The sequence below is a fragment of the Cuculus canorus genome, chromosome 4 (assembly GCF_017976375.1).
Source record: "Cuculus canorus isolate bCucCan1 chromosome 4, bCucCan1.pri, whole genome shotgun sequence".
In the NCBI taxonomy this organism is placed as follows: Eukaryota; Metazoa; Chordata; class Aves; order Cuculiformes; family Cuculidae; genus Cuculus; species Cuculus canorus.
The window spans coordinates 6,663,112-6,676,808 of NC_071404.1; positions in this window are offsets into that span (position 1 = coordinate 6,663,112).

The window sequence follows — 13,697 nt, forward strand, 5'->3', positions numbered from 1 at the left end:
TACTTAACTTGAATTCCTCTGTCATAAAGAGTTGGTAGCCTTTGATCAAAGCTCTCCAAGAACAGTTATTCATGTTACAAATCCAGACCACTATTTTGCATGCTTTTCAAGCTTAAACAAAACAAAGCGCACATTTGGACTGAGCGCTGGGATGATACATCAAAGTCTGCAGGACAGAAATGGTTTAACAGATGTGTAGGTGTTGAAAGCCAGAAAGAATCATCATGGTCATCGAGTGTGACCTGCTGAACGCATGGGCCAAAGCTTTTTAGCCAATGATCCACAGCAAACACTTCTTTGCAATGATCACTTTGCTCATAAATGCAGAAGCGCTGCAAACACATTCAGAAGTCGAGAAACTTTAAGATCTTAACCCCTTCAGAGGACGCCGTTGTAGGAAAGAGGCACTGAAATCCTTTTGCAGACCCAGGTGGTTGCTTATAACCACAAAAGGAAAAAGAAGGCTCCAATTATGATTTAGAACCACAAAAAAAAAAAAAAAAAAAAAAGGCCTTTTCTTCTCCAGCCATCCCTGTTCTCACCACAGGGCTCACAACCCATGATTAAGTCTGGGTCTGTAGTTCATATGAAACTGAAAAGGGCTAGAGGATGGACACAGACTCCTGTAACTTCTTACAATTCTTGGTGATAAAAAGTGACACAACATACCCTTTATGTCACAGTCTCAGGAGAAACTTGAAAACACTTCTGATGTTTTGCCAACTGAATAAATATATTAATAGCTGAACACTTGGATTCATGTCGCAAAAGACAGACTGACCACACTGATCTGGCAGCACAGACCTCCACAACAGAAGTAGAGCACAGAAATGCAGATGTTGGTCACTGGTGAGACAGGCAGCTTGGCAGACAAATAGACTCACAAAGGAGGAAGCCAGTTAATGAATGTAGCCTTCTTTCTGTGGCCTTGAGCAGCCTGGTGTAGTGGGAGGCATCCCTGCCCATAGCAGGGGCATTGGAATTAGATGATCTTTACGGCCCCCCAAATCATTCTATGATTCTATATCAAAATTGATGCAAACATCCCCCCCTATTTTTAATTCAGTAACATTAAAAATAGGGTTCAGCTCGAGAGACATCTACCTTTTGGCATCCAAATGCAGAAATAGCTGTTTGTCTAAGCTAAGTCTCAACTGAGATCTAAAGGGTCCAGTTAGCAACTGCTGTCCATCTGCTGCCAGACTGGATGTCCCAGGCTGCCCTCCCTACTCTGCTGTAGCCCATAGTCTCCCACAGATGCTCTATCATATCCACAAATCCGGTGGGGAAGTTTTGGCTACTTGTGGGAAGCTGAGTTCTTCTCCTACATTTCATAAAAGCTGGATTTAGGTGAGCAAAATCATCCTCTTTCCCTTCTATGCCAACTGTCGGATGACTCTTCCCCTTCTGCACCATCTTTCTGCCTTCTAAAATCCCACCTAAGGAATCCTTTTCCAACTGGTAACATTTCAGAAGAGTTTTTAGTCTCTTCAGAGGGGAAAAAGTTCAGCTACTAGTTAAGTCATTAATGATCAGGGTTCCAATATCCTTATTCCTGACAAGCAGGATTTAAGCTGTCACATCTGTAGAAGTAACAGTTCAAACCTAGGTCTGCTTCTTTAACATTTTGTATGGGGGGGTTTTGCCAGGCCATAAGAGACAGAGCAGGAATGGTTTGATGCAAACAGTAGGTGAACCAGAGGTCATCAATGGCTCAAATGAGTCACCAGGCTTTGTATCATTCTGCCCTTAAGGACCTTCTGCTACCTGATCTAATTGACATTTATTGGCTGTTCTTTAGAGCAGCATCTGTGGAAAACACCATTTTCAAATCCTAAGGCTAGAATTCATTTCTCTAATCAGAAAAAGAGACACGTAAAACAAATAAGTGAACGGGGGAAAAAAATATTCACAAATCAAATGCCAACAAGCTGCTAATCTCACCCTCTCTTTAATCACCTGGTTCATTTAGCTAAGTCAAACAATGCTCTCACTGGAAAGCATCCAGGCTGCCACAGTCTCTGTGAAATCTTCACAAACACGAGCTCTCAGACTATATAACATTGGGTATTTCTGCAGCCGCATGGGAACGCAGTGTTTTATAGGTCTGTAAGAGCCAGGAATTCAGGTGCGCTTTTCACATGGGCTCATGGCCAAGAAGAACCTGCCCTCCTTTCCCTCCCCAGGAATTTTCCAGCTAAGAATCCTCTTCAACTATGAAAAATTTATGTAGGTGATTACTGGGCTAGGAACAAAAAGCTTTCAAACTTGCAATGCTTTCTTTGCATAGAAGGATGTGTGCAGACTATCGCTTTCCGCTCTTACAGTGCCAGCACAGAAGCAGCTTAGAAAGCAACGAAGTGCATCTCTCCACTGTCCTCCTATAGACCATGGAAATCATCTCTTCCCACCAGGTAATCCTCAGACTTGAGGCAGCTGACTCACATTGGCTGAAGAGGTTTGGTTTCCGTTTCTTCCATGTTCAGATCACATCTTAGAGCTTGGTCAGGGTGCTTAACAGCTTCAGAGTGGGAAACTGCTGAAAGAGTCCTAAATCCTCCAGCTCTTTAATTCCCTGAAAAATTGTTTCCTTGCTTGTGCTCTTGACAATAGGAATTCTTCAAAAGGATTTTACAGCTACACCCATCTTGAGAGAACCATATAGAATCATAGAATCACCAGGTTGGAAAGGACCCACTGGATCATCGAGTCCAACCATTCCTAACACTCCCTTAAACCATGTCCCTAAGGACTTCATCAACCCATTCCTTAAACACCTCCAGGGAAGGCGATTCGACCACCTCCCTGGGCAGCCTGTTCCAGTGCCCGATGACTCTTTCCATGAAGAATTTTTTTCTGATATCCAGCCTGAACCTCCCCTGGCAGAGCTTCAGGCCATTCCCCCTTGTCCTGTCCTCTGTCACTTGGGAGAAGAGCCCAGCTCTCTCCTCTCCACAACCTCCTTTCAGGTAGTTGTAGAGAGTAATAAGGTCTCCCCTCAGCCTCCTCTTCTCCAGGCTAAACAACCCCAGCTCTCTCAGCCGTTCTTCATAAGACTTGTTCTCCAGCCCCCTCACCAGCTTTGTTGCTCTTCTCTGGACACGCTCCAGAGCCTCAACATCCTTCTTGTGGTGAGGGGCCCAGAACTGAACACAGTACTCAAGGTGCATTCTCACCAGTGACGAGTACAGAGGGAGAATCACCTCCCTGGACCTGCTGGTAACACCGTTTCTGATACAAGCCAAGATGCCATTGGCCTTCTTGGCCACCTGGGCACACTGCTGGCTCATGTTCAGTCGGCTGTCAACCAACACCCCCAGGTCCTTCTCCTCCGTGCAGCTCTCCAGCCATTCTTCCCCCAGTCTGTAGCACTGCATAGGGTTGTTGTGCCCCAAGCGCAGGACCCGGCATTTGGCCTTGTTGAACCTCATACCATTGGCCTCAGCCCAGCGGTCCAGCCTGTTCAGATCCCTTTGCAGAGCCTCCCTACCCTCCAGCAGATCCACACTTCCACCCAGCTTAGTGTCATCCGCAAAGAGAGTATGCAGTGTAGTCCATCCTGCTCTTAGGTTGCAGACGAGTCAGGTTTTTAAGCTTTTCTCCACAGCCCTGCCGTAAGAGCTACCGAACTGCCACTCCTGATGAAGATACAGTCATTGCAATAGGCTGGCAACCTCCCAGGGGCACACTCCTCCTGGAGCTGAGCATTTAAGGAACAGACTTAAACCACAAGGCATGCGAGAGCTTGGGAGACAGCAGTATGGGTTTCGGTCCAAACTTTAGGCTGGCTTCCTCTAAGCTAAAGCATCTTCAAGCTTCTGCATGACTGATGTTCAGGTGATCCTTACAGTCAAGGAAAATTAGACAAATCCCAGTTCATTACACCTATCCTCTGAAAAGAATGGTTTCAAGCTCTAAATCCCAGCACACAGGCTCTAACAACATAAAAGCAATCTATGCAGAAGACATTCTCCCCATCCTGCCAGCATTATTCACACATTAAATCAGAACTGACAACGCAATCTCTTCAGCTGAGCTGTTCTCATTCTTCTTTTTTTTATCATGATGAAATAATTCTCCTTTTTAAGAACTTCCAAATGTTTGTACTGAGGCATTATTGAAGTGACAATGCAGACTTCCAAGAGATGATGTGCTTGATCTTTTTCTAAGCAGTAAATAGACAGGATGTTAATGAATTGGAAAAGTATTAAAAATTTGTTTTGCAAAAGGAAATGTTTTTAACTCTATAAACAATTGCAAGAGCTATTGATTGTATTTCTACCACAACAAGGCAGGCGGAGGCTGATTTATGACAGCAACCCACCCTAACTATCTACCCAGATTTAATATAGTTGCTGTCCCCTGACACAATGATGTACATTTTTGTGGCAATCTAGAATATAATTTGCAAGGAGTAAAAGTTCGTTCTTCAGCCATCAGCCATAAAGCTGTCAGGGGAGGGTCTCCAGTGCTGTCCGTGGGACAGTGATGTAGTGAGAAGGACTGCAAAACATCATGGGAGAATGAGGGGATCTCAAATTTATGGATATGAGCATTTTCAAGAGGCTGTGTTGTTACTGGTTTTATTTTAACCATAAACCAAAGGTAAGGAAGTCTCCATAAGAATACACAGCAGTTACCAAACCTCGCTTTGCACTGTCCAGCAAAAAATTCAAATGAGGCCTTACTGTGTAATTTGACAATTTGTTATTTATTTGAGCAACAAAGCTGGTGAGGGGGCTGAAGAACAAATCTTATGAGGAGCGGCTGAGAGAGCTGGGGTTGTTTAGCCTGGAGAAGAGGAGGCTGAGGGGAGACCTTATTGCTCTCTACAACTACCTGAAAGGAGAGTGTGGAGAGGAGGGAGCTGGGCTCTTCTCCCAAGTGACAGGGGACAGGACAAGAGGGAATGGCCTCAAGCTCCGCCAGGGGAGGTTCAGGCTGGACATCAGGAAAAAAATTCTTCACAGAAAGGGTCATCGGGCACTGGAACTGCCCAGGGAGGGGATGGAGTCACCTTCCCTGGAGGTATTTAAAAGATGGATAGGTGAGGTGCTCAGGGACATGGTTTAGTGGCAGAGAGGAATGCTTGGACTTGATGATCCAACAGGTCTTTTCCAACCTGGTAATTCTCCGATTCTATGATTTAGTTGTCTGGTGATAGCTGGAAACTGCTTTCCCCTTGGGAACTTTGAGGTCAAGGTTTAAGGGGAGGGAAAGGCACAATGAAATTTCCTGCCCTCTTCTTTTCCTTCTTTACTTGGAACATTCCAGCTTTAGCAAAACTCTGAAATGCTTGACAAGTTTCCATGAGCATTTTCCTTGGGGCCCTGAAGAACCAAAGTGAAAAGAAATGGCACTTACATCACATCCAACTGCTTCTCTGTGTCAGCCAGCACAGAAATACATGACCCAGAGGAACTTGTATTTGGGTGGAGGTGGCTGGCACACGAATCCTGGGGGTCCCTTTTCTCATGGGCAGCAGCAGAGATGGAGCATTGACATTGTGAAGGTGTTTCATGGGACTGGTTCGAGAACAGCTGCTCACAGAATCTTCTTGAGAGGGTCTGTTAGAGAGGAACTTGCCAGGGGAATAGAGCCAAAGGAAAAAGGGTAAGGAAACAGCATGACTTAAGTGCCTTAAGGAAGAACACCTACATTCACAAGCTGCTGAGACACAAAAAATTGTGCAGGGGATGCCCTGAGATACCTGCATGGGTTTGCAGATCCAGCTGGCACCTTCATTCTTGGGCTGGCAAGCTTACAAGGAATCTCCCAGCAGATGAGAAGCCCACGTTCCACCTAGTTCTCATCAATTGCTTCACTCAAAAGAATTTCTACCTATTTATCATACGCAGAGCTAATAAATACCTTGGCAAGCATTTTTTTCTGCGCTTCAACTTAGACTGCATTAAATAGGTGAGCAGTAAGTACAGACAACCTCTCTTCCCCTCCATCATTCCCCTGCTGCCCTCTCTCTTCTGTCTCTGAGGCTCTGCAATACCCCAATTTCATGAGGATTTAGGGGTTTTTCTTTCCTTTTTGCACATTGTTACATCACCACCATTGCGAGTACATCAGCTTCTCCAGCAAATCTCACAGTAAATCTGATCCACAGGAGCGCTAATACATCCAGAGATGCTCCAAGTGAAGTTCAAGGTAGAAAGCAAAGAGTACAGGAGGACCGAAGGGACCTGCTTCAGTCTGGCTGGCAGGCACCGCAGCAGCTTGCCCCAAAGAAAAATCCATGTTTGCAGCCTCTAAAGATGCCTTACTTACCAGGAGCATAAGAAATGAACAAACAAGAACAACAAACCCTAAAGTAAGCCACAGAACACAGAGCCTCCTGGAAACAAGCTGAGCATATTTTCTTTAGTTGACTAATTCTTGTTTATTTTTTGAAGGCTGCTGCTGTAAAATTCACAATCCAATTACAATTTCCAGGCTGAAAGAATGGCTTCTAATTGTATTGTCCTCCGTCATTGCTAGAATCATTGCAAGAAAGGATTAATGATGTATGATTTCATTCCCCATACAAGAATCGGATCTCATCGTTCTCAAATGATTTATAAAAGACATTAAATAAACTATTAACAGTGTTTTTCCAACAGAAATGGGCTGTACCATAAACAGTAAAACTGAAAAATATGGATTTGTGCTGTGTTCCAGTGCATTAGAAATAACAATTGCACAGCGCAAACCAAGGATAAATGGTATAAACTTGAAATTGGAAGGAAAACTCAGGTGACACTTGAAATGTGGGATTGGGCTAGCTTGGTGCCCAGACTGGCAGGAATGACCTTCAGCATGACTTTGGATAAGTGCTTTGGCCAAGGGAGGAGGAGCACATCTCCATATAGAGCTGTCCTTCCAGCGTAGTTGGATCCATGTAGGTGTGAACACATGAACCTTCGGTGTCTAAGTTCCTGTGATAAACAGTAGAGATCAATAATCAATTATGGATCAATGATCAAATGTGCCTACATGAGTGTTATAGAGGTTCTGCTGTCCTTGCCTTGTTTTTCATATGCATTTCCCCAGCACTCAGTTCTGCCATGTGTCTAAACTTTAAGAAATGGACACAGATCTTGCCCCAGATTCCATGTTTCAGGACATGGCTGAACCAGAGTAGAGGCTGACATCAATGAAGCTTCAGCTGGATTTACTCCCAATTCATCTGCACTGTGGGAAAGAAAAAAATCTAGTGCCCGTCTAGACCTCCTGCCTATTGCTTCTCCTCCTTGCAGCTGTAGCTAGTTAACAGTAAGACTTGCAGTCTGAGTATAGAACAAGAAGAAAAAGGATGACCTTCAGCAAGACACAGTCCTTCAGGCTGTGAATGCTTCAGAGACTCTTGTATACACAGGTGCATGCACACATCTGTCTGCACAGAACAGCGGCTGTTTCCAAACACAGCTTCTGGCCCACAAGAGCCCTTACGGTCTCTTCCATGCAAGGGCTGACACCGAAGACCATGAACCAGCTTGTTCTCAACCTACAACTCACACTCAGAGAAGCGAGACTGGTCCAGTCTCTACAGGCACCACTCAGCTATTGCCCTGGACACCTTCAGCACAAAAAGCCTGGTAGGCACAGCAGTGTGGAAGATGCTTTTGCTCCAAGGAGCTCAATCTCTTGCTTCTCTCTAGAGACTAAGCAGTTGGTGGCTATTGTATAAGAGGTTTTATTACATGCTTGGGTTTGTTGTTGGGGTGGGGTTTTTTTCCTGTTGTAAATGTAAAAAATTCCTTTCATACCCAACAATCCATTTCTCTCCTCTCTAACAGCCTCACCTCTTCTCCTTTATTCTGCCCTCCAGTCTTGGCAACTGAAAAAAAAAAACCAAAACCAAATTAAAATGAGATCTCCTAAGACCTTCAAAAACAGTCTAAGTTATTTCTTGTCCATTAGAAAATGAAGATAGGTATTTGTCTAAGGCAGGACCTATTTGATTGCCAAAGCTACACAGTTCAGACAAGACTACTCATACCAGCTTGAATAAAAACATACGAAATTTGAAGACCACAGGCATAGTGAGAACACAGGGAGGAAAAGCAGTTGGGTTCTTTACCAGCTCTCCCGAACTCGCATAAAAGGATATGATCATAAATCAATATAACACTCAGAAAAAGTAAAGTAGTAGTGTTCTGTTTTCATCTTCTATTTCTCCAGCACATTTTGAGTTCAGAGCGGGAAACAAAACCATGTTTTAGTGTCAAAACCTGCCACCTAGAGAGCAAAACTGCAAATGAAAAGAAATAGGTTTGTAGGCTGTTTGTTTCAGGGTTTTTTTAAGCGAGGACCTCATAACCCTACGCATTTGCTGATAACTATAAACTTGCTGTGCTGTCTTTTACAGCAAAAACAGATTTAAAGAGATCCTTAATTATGTATCTCTACAGCACAGACATCGTTATAGGCTATTGCACCTACTCCCAGCACAAACACTGCTGTGTGTGGTTTAGTGATTATAGGACAGAAAAACACATTTTTCTCCCAGTTCTATAAATTTCCGTGGCTTGTGTAAGCAAAGAGCAGTCTTTTTCCTTACCATTTGACACTATATAACTTGCAAAAAGCACTTAAGTTTCTAAAAAGAAGTTTTGGGTAATTTGTGTGGCAGTGAATTGTCGGGTTCTGAGTCTGCTAATAAGCTATGGATGCTCAGTAATCTGACAAATATCAAGCTGAAGTCACCAGTGGCCAGAAAATCCTGGACTGCAACTAACAATAAAATTAAAAAAAAATTAAAAATTAAAAAAAAAAAAAAATCAGTGTGTATCTTAGAAAGTTTCCTGAGGTTTTTAACTGAAGCAAAACTGATTTCCATTTCTAGGGAAATCCTGTGGCACCTCAAATTCAAAAGAAAAAAAAGTAGACTATTCCCTTTTGAAAGCAGAAAAGTTCAGAATTTCTGAGTGAAGAAACATTTCCAGAACTGTAAATTTTGATTCCAGGTCAACTCAACACTAAACCACATTCTCACAGACAGGAGGAAAGGATTCTATCAAAGTAATCCCTCCCTAAAAAAGCTGCCTATCAAGGTTTTCATCCCTGCACAAATCATCTCCAGAATGCATCCAGTCTCAGAGCTCTCACACCTTACGACATTTTGTAAGAAGAAAGAGGGAAGAAAGGCAGGCGAGACATTGCTAAATTCAGAATAGCAAACTGCTCTTCATTGTGAATCGCCTTCCTTAGCTTCCAGTACCGCTCATCTCAGTTAACCCACAGGGAAGGGTCCTCAGTGCTATGGATTGCGCAGAGCAAAGGTTCAATGCACGTGAAGCACCAAATCCCAAGGTGCTGCTGCCTATAGCAACTCACACGTCTTAACTAACGGAAACCCATGTACCATCCAGCATCGGTCTGATAGAGAAACAGTTTAATCCTTCGTTAAGTAATAGAATGGTTTGGGTTGGAAGGAACCTTAAAGATCATCCAGTTCCAAACCTCCTGCCATGGGCAGGGACACCTCCCACAGGATCGGGTTACTCCAAGCCTCATCCAACCTGGCCTTGAACACCTCCAGGGATGGGGCAGCCACAACTTCTCTGGACAACATATGCGAGGGCCTCACCACCCTCACAGGAAAAAAATCCTTCTTAATATCTAATCTAAATCTCTCCTCTTTTAGCTTAAAACCATTCCCCCTCATCCTATCCCTGCACTCCCTGATAAAGAGCCCTCCCCAGCTTCCCTGTAGGCCCCTTTGAGTACTGAAAGGCTGCTTTAAGGTCTCCCCGAGCCTTTCCTTCTCCAGGCTGAACAACCCCAGCTCTCAGGCTGTCCTCACATGGGAGGTGCTCCAGCCCTCTGATCACGTGGCCCTCCTCTGGAGGAAGACATGTAATATAAACCCGTTTAATTTCTAGTAGGGTACTGCAGGCACATGCCAAAGAGAGGGGGGTTTTATGTTTTGGTGTTACAATTGCTGTGGAAAATGCCAAATCTGGACTCTTCTCTCTTCACCAGCTATTTCTAGTCACTATGAAGCCAGGGGCTGCCTCAGCCCTCCCAGCCCTGATGCTCCAGGAAGAACAGCTTGCTTTGTAAAACACCCTGGACCTGCTCCCTGCCAGGCATCCGCAGCAGCACTCCTTCCCTCATCACCTTAAGAAATCACCGGCAGGCTTCTCCCCATATTATCAGAATTGGAATCATAGAATCATTCGGCTGGTAAAAACCTTTGAGATCATCGAGTCCAACCGTACCTGTCCACTACTAAACCGTATCACTGAGTACCTCATCTACTCGTCTTTTAAACATCTCCAGGGATGGGGACTCCTCCAATTCCCTGGACAGCTTCTGCCAGGGCCTAAGAATTCTTTCAGTGAAGAAATTTTTCCTGCTGTCTAATCTAAACCTATTTAGGTGCAACTTGAGGCCATTCCCTCTCATCTTATCGCTTGTTACTTGGGAGAAGAGACCAACACCTACCTCACTACAACCTCCTTTCAGGTAGTCGTAGAGAGCAATAATGTCTCCCCTCAGCCTCCTTTTCTCCAGGCTGAACAACCCCAGTTCCTCCAGCTGCATCTCATAAGGCTCATAAGGCTTGCTCTCTATCTCTCTTACAGAAAGCTTCAATCTAACCCTGACGAGTGGCAGGCAGCAAGAAAGGGAGGGCAAAGATGATGGTAAACTGAGCAAATCATTATGTTTCTGCAGTAAATACTAAATTGCACAGTTTCAACACAATTGAGAGCTGTTTCTTTGGGCATCACAAGGTGGTTACCACTTTGAAGCCATCAGCCCAGAAGCCGGCCCCTATGGTTCTTCTTGAAACCACTCTCCCAGGGCTCAGATCCTGCAGTTTTCTGCCCCAATTTGCTCTGCCTCCACCTCTCACTTGGCTGAAGGAAAACATGGCTTTGAGGGTACTGTCAGTCTGCCTAATTAGCAGCCTTCTATCAGAGCGCAGCCTCTAACTCCCTGTCACCAGCGAGGCCCATTAGTGAGCACTCCCCTCCTCACCTTAATGCTTGAAATCTATATTTTGATCTGCAGAGAATTAAGTTGCATCTCTGATTCAACTAAAACCACCTAGATCATGTCAATACAGCAGCTGAATGATTTTAATTAGTACTGTGCTAGGGCCCCGGGGAATATCAATCCACCACTACAGGAAGCAGATATGCAAGAGGATAAGAAGTAGCACATCCAAAAGATGGGACAGCCTGAAGAACTGTGGTGAACCTAAGAAACTGTGGACAAAAGCGATTGAGAAATCCATCACCAACCATCTCAATAATCCCATATAAAGAACACCACAAAGAACACTGGAGTACGGAGCTGGACATCCCTCCCCAGCCTTTGCTTCCCTCTCCATCTCCAGCGTACAACACAAACTCTATCTGACCAAATGAATTGCCATTAATGTTTTCATTTGTTTCCATCGGTGAGCTTCAATAAAGTGAATCATAAGAAATCCCTTTGATAGAATTGCATGCAGAGCATAATTTTAAGAACAGAGGTACACAGAGTAACTTACCACTGTCTTCCCTCAAAATGTTGGATAACAAAACATTCATCCTGGAAAATGGCATTAACAGTAGGGAAAAAAAATCATGCACTAAAACACCCTAAAACCCACAAAAGGCATAGGATTCAATAGGCGTGACAGACCTGTAATCAACCTCAAAAAGAATTATTAACATCAAACTCACGGAGCACCTAGTGAGAATATTGGGTATCAGTCAAAGACAATCATTGCCAAGTAAGATGAAAAAAAAAAGCATAAAGGGGAACAACATCCTTTTCTCTTTGTTCAAGAAATTCAACGTGACAACAGATTTCCCCTACCAAAATGAACACCTAGAATTTACATGTCAAAAGTTTAGTGATTTATGGACAGACACCATTGCCAAATCTTGATCAAAGAAAAAAAAAAAACCTATTTCATAGAAGTCAATGAGAATTCAAACAGTAACATTAGCAATGTTTCTCCTGTACATAAAAACTATTACGTTATAAACTAGCAATAGGTTTAAGGCTCGACACTAACCTAACTTATGTCTTTAAAAAATAAATACGTTAACAATTTTCCAGATCAGATTACTTGAAATATTTATTCAAAAGTACATACAGTATGAAACAGATGTGAATATATTTCCCAGAGAGACACTGCCATTAGCAGTGTAGGAGGCTCTGATGGTACTTGCCAAGCACATATTTTTAGGCAGCAAGAGAAAACTGAAAAACCTAAGCCTTTCTGTCAAACAAGGCCAAATTTCTTCCTCACCCTTTGGCGATGCTCAGTGCCAGGCCAGCACAGACTGCTGCCCCAACCTTGAACAGAGACAGGCAGCTGCAGCACCAGATGACAGCTGCAGATGTTTGAATGAAGGTCACATTTGTAAACCCATCCTCAGGTTTCAGGAGAAGAGGAAACACTCTCTCAGGGGACAATGGTTACTGGAGTTTATGATTGTCTTCTAGAACAGCTGGTGCCCTCCATTAAGAGTTTCTATGAAGCAATCCCTAGCAGGAAACTTACTGAACCTCGATTTTCCTGGAAGGCAATGATAAGTCAGGCAGTTCATCAGGAAGCATTACCCATCTCAAAATTCCTGTTGTGGAGAAGCCCACCACTACACTGAGTTACCCTGATTAGCAGGCTCATAAGAAGACAGGCTGCAGTATCCTGGTGTTCACAGATCAATACCTCCATTCTTACACAGACTGAGACACATTGGCACTGGTATTTGTCTACTTAAAGGGCACCATTCAGTCTTTTTGCTCCGGATTAAACCAGACACCACCAGAACACTGAGTAAATCTAGTAAGAAAACTCCTACCTGTTGTCATAGGCTTTATCAAGTGATTTACTACTCAATACTGCTTTCAGCCAGCTAGTGACAGGATGTCGGGTTCATTTTAGTAAATCCTACCAAGGTGAATAACAGCATCTGGTCTCTGTGTCCTGAGGCCTATATTATCTGACTGATGTCTGACTGTATGAAACATATTAATACACATTCAGTGCAGCGGAGATATGACCTGTACTCTAATGCATTTTGTCAGGGCTTAACTCTAGAAACTGTAAATGTCAGCATCAAGATACCTGCTCACGGCTTGCATTAGAAAAAGGAATTCCACAGGCATTTGAGTAAGAAAAACAAGAACAGTTTTAAACAAATAACAACACGAGTTTTCGTAACAGCACCTTTATGGAACACCAGGTTAGCTTTAGACAAGTGCCAGGTTACATAAACTTCCAGCCCTCCACATAAAGAAAGCGATCTTGGTTTTAGTCCATCCTGATAAAACATGTAACACTCATTTGTAGGCACAGCGCTCAGGCTATTTCCAAAGTAAAAAAAACGGCTTTCCATTCCAGTGCTGGGAGTGGTTAACAAGAAAGTTACCTTATTACAATCTTTTCCTGAGAATAATAATTCTCCTCCATTATGTCCCAGTGTTATTAGGATTTCAGAACACACAAGCAATGCAATCCTAGTTAAGATAAAGAGGAAATTAAGGTAAAGCTAAAGACCAAATAATTTTCATAGTTACAGACAATTTTGAATATGTACTCACATGGGAAATTAGATTCATTTTTGTGAATAAAATTCCATCACTCTAGACAACAAAGAGAATTCCTTGCCAGTAGAGGACTACATTGTGCATAGCTCATCGGCCTTGGAAAGGAAGTCTGAACTTCAGGCATATCCAGCTACATGGATCAACAAGCA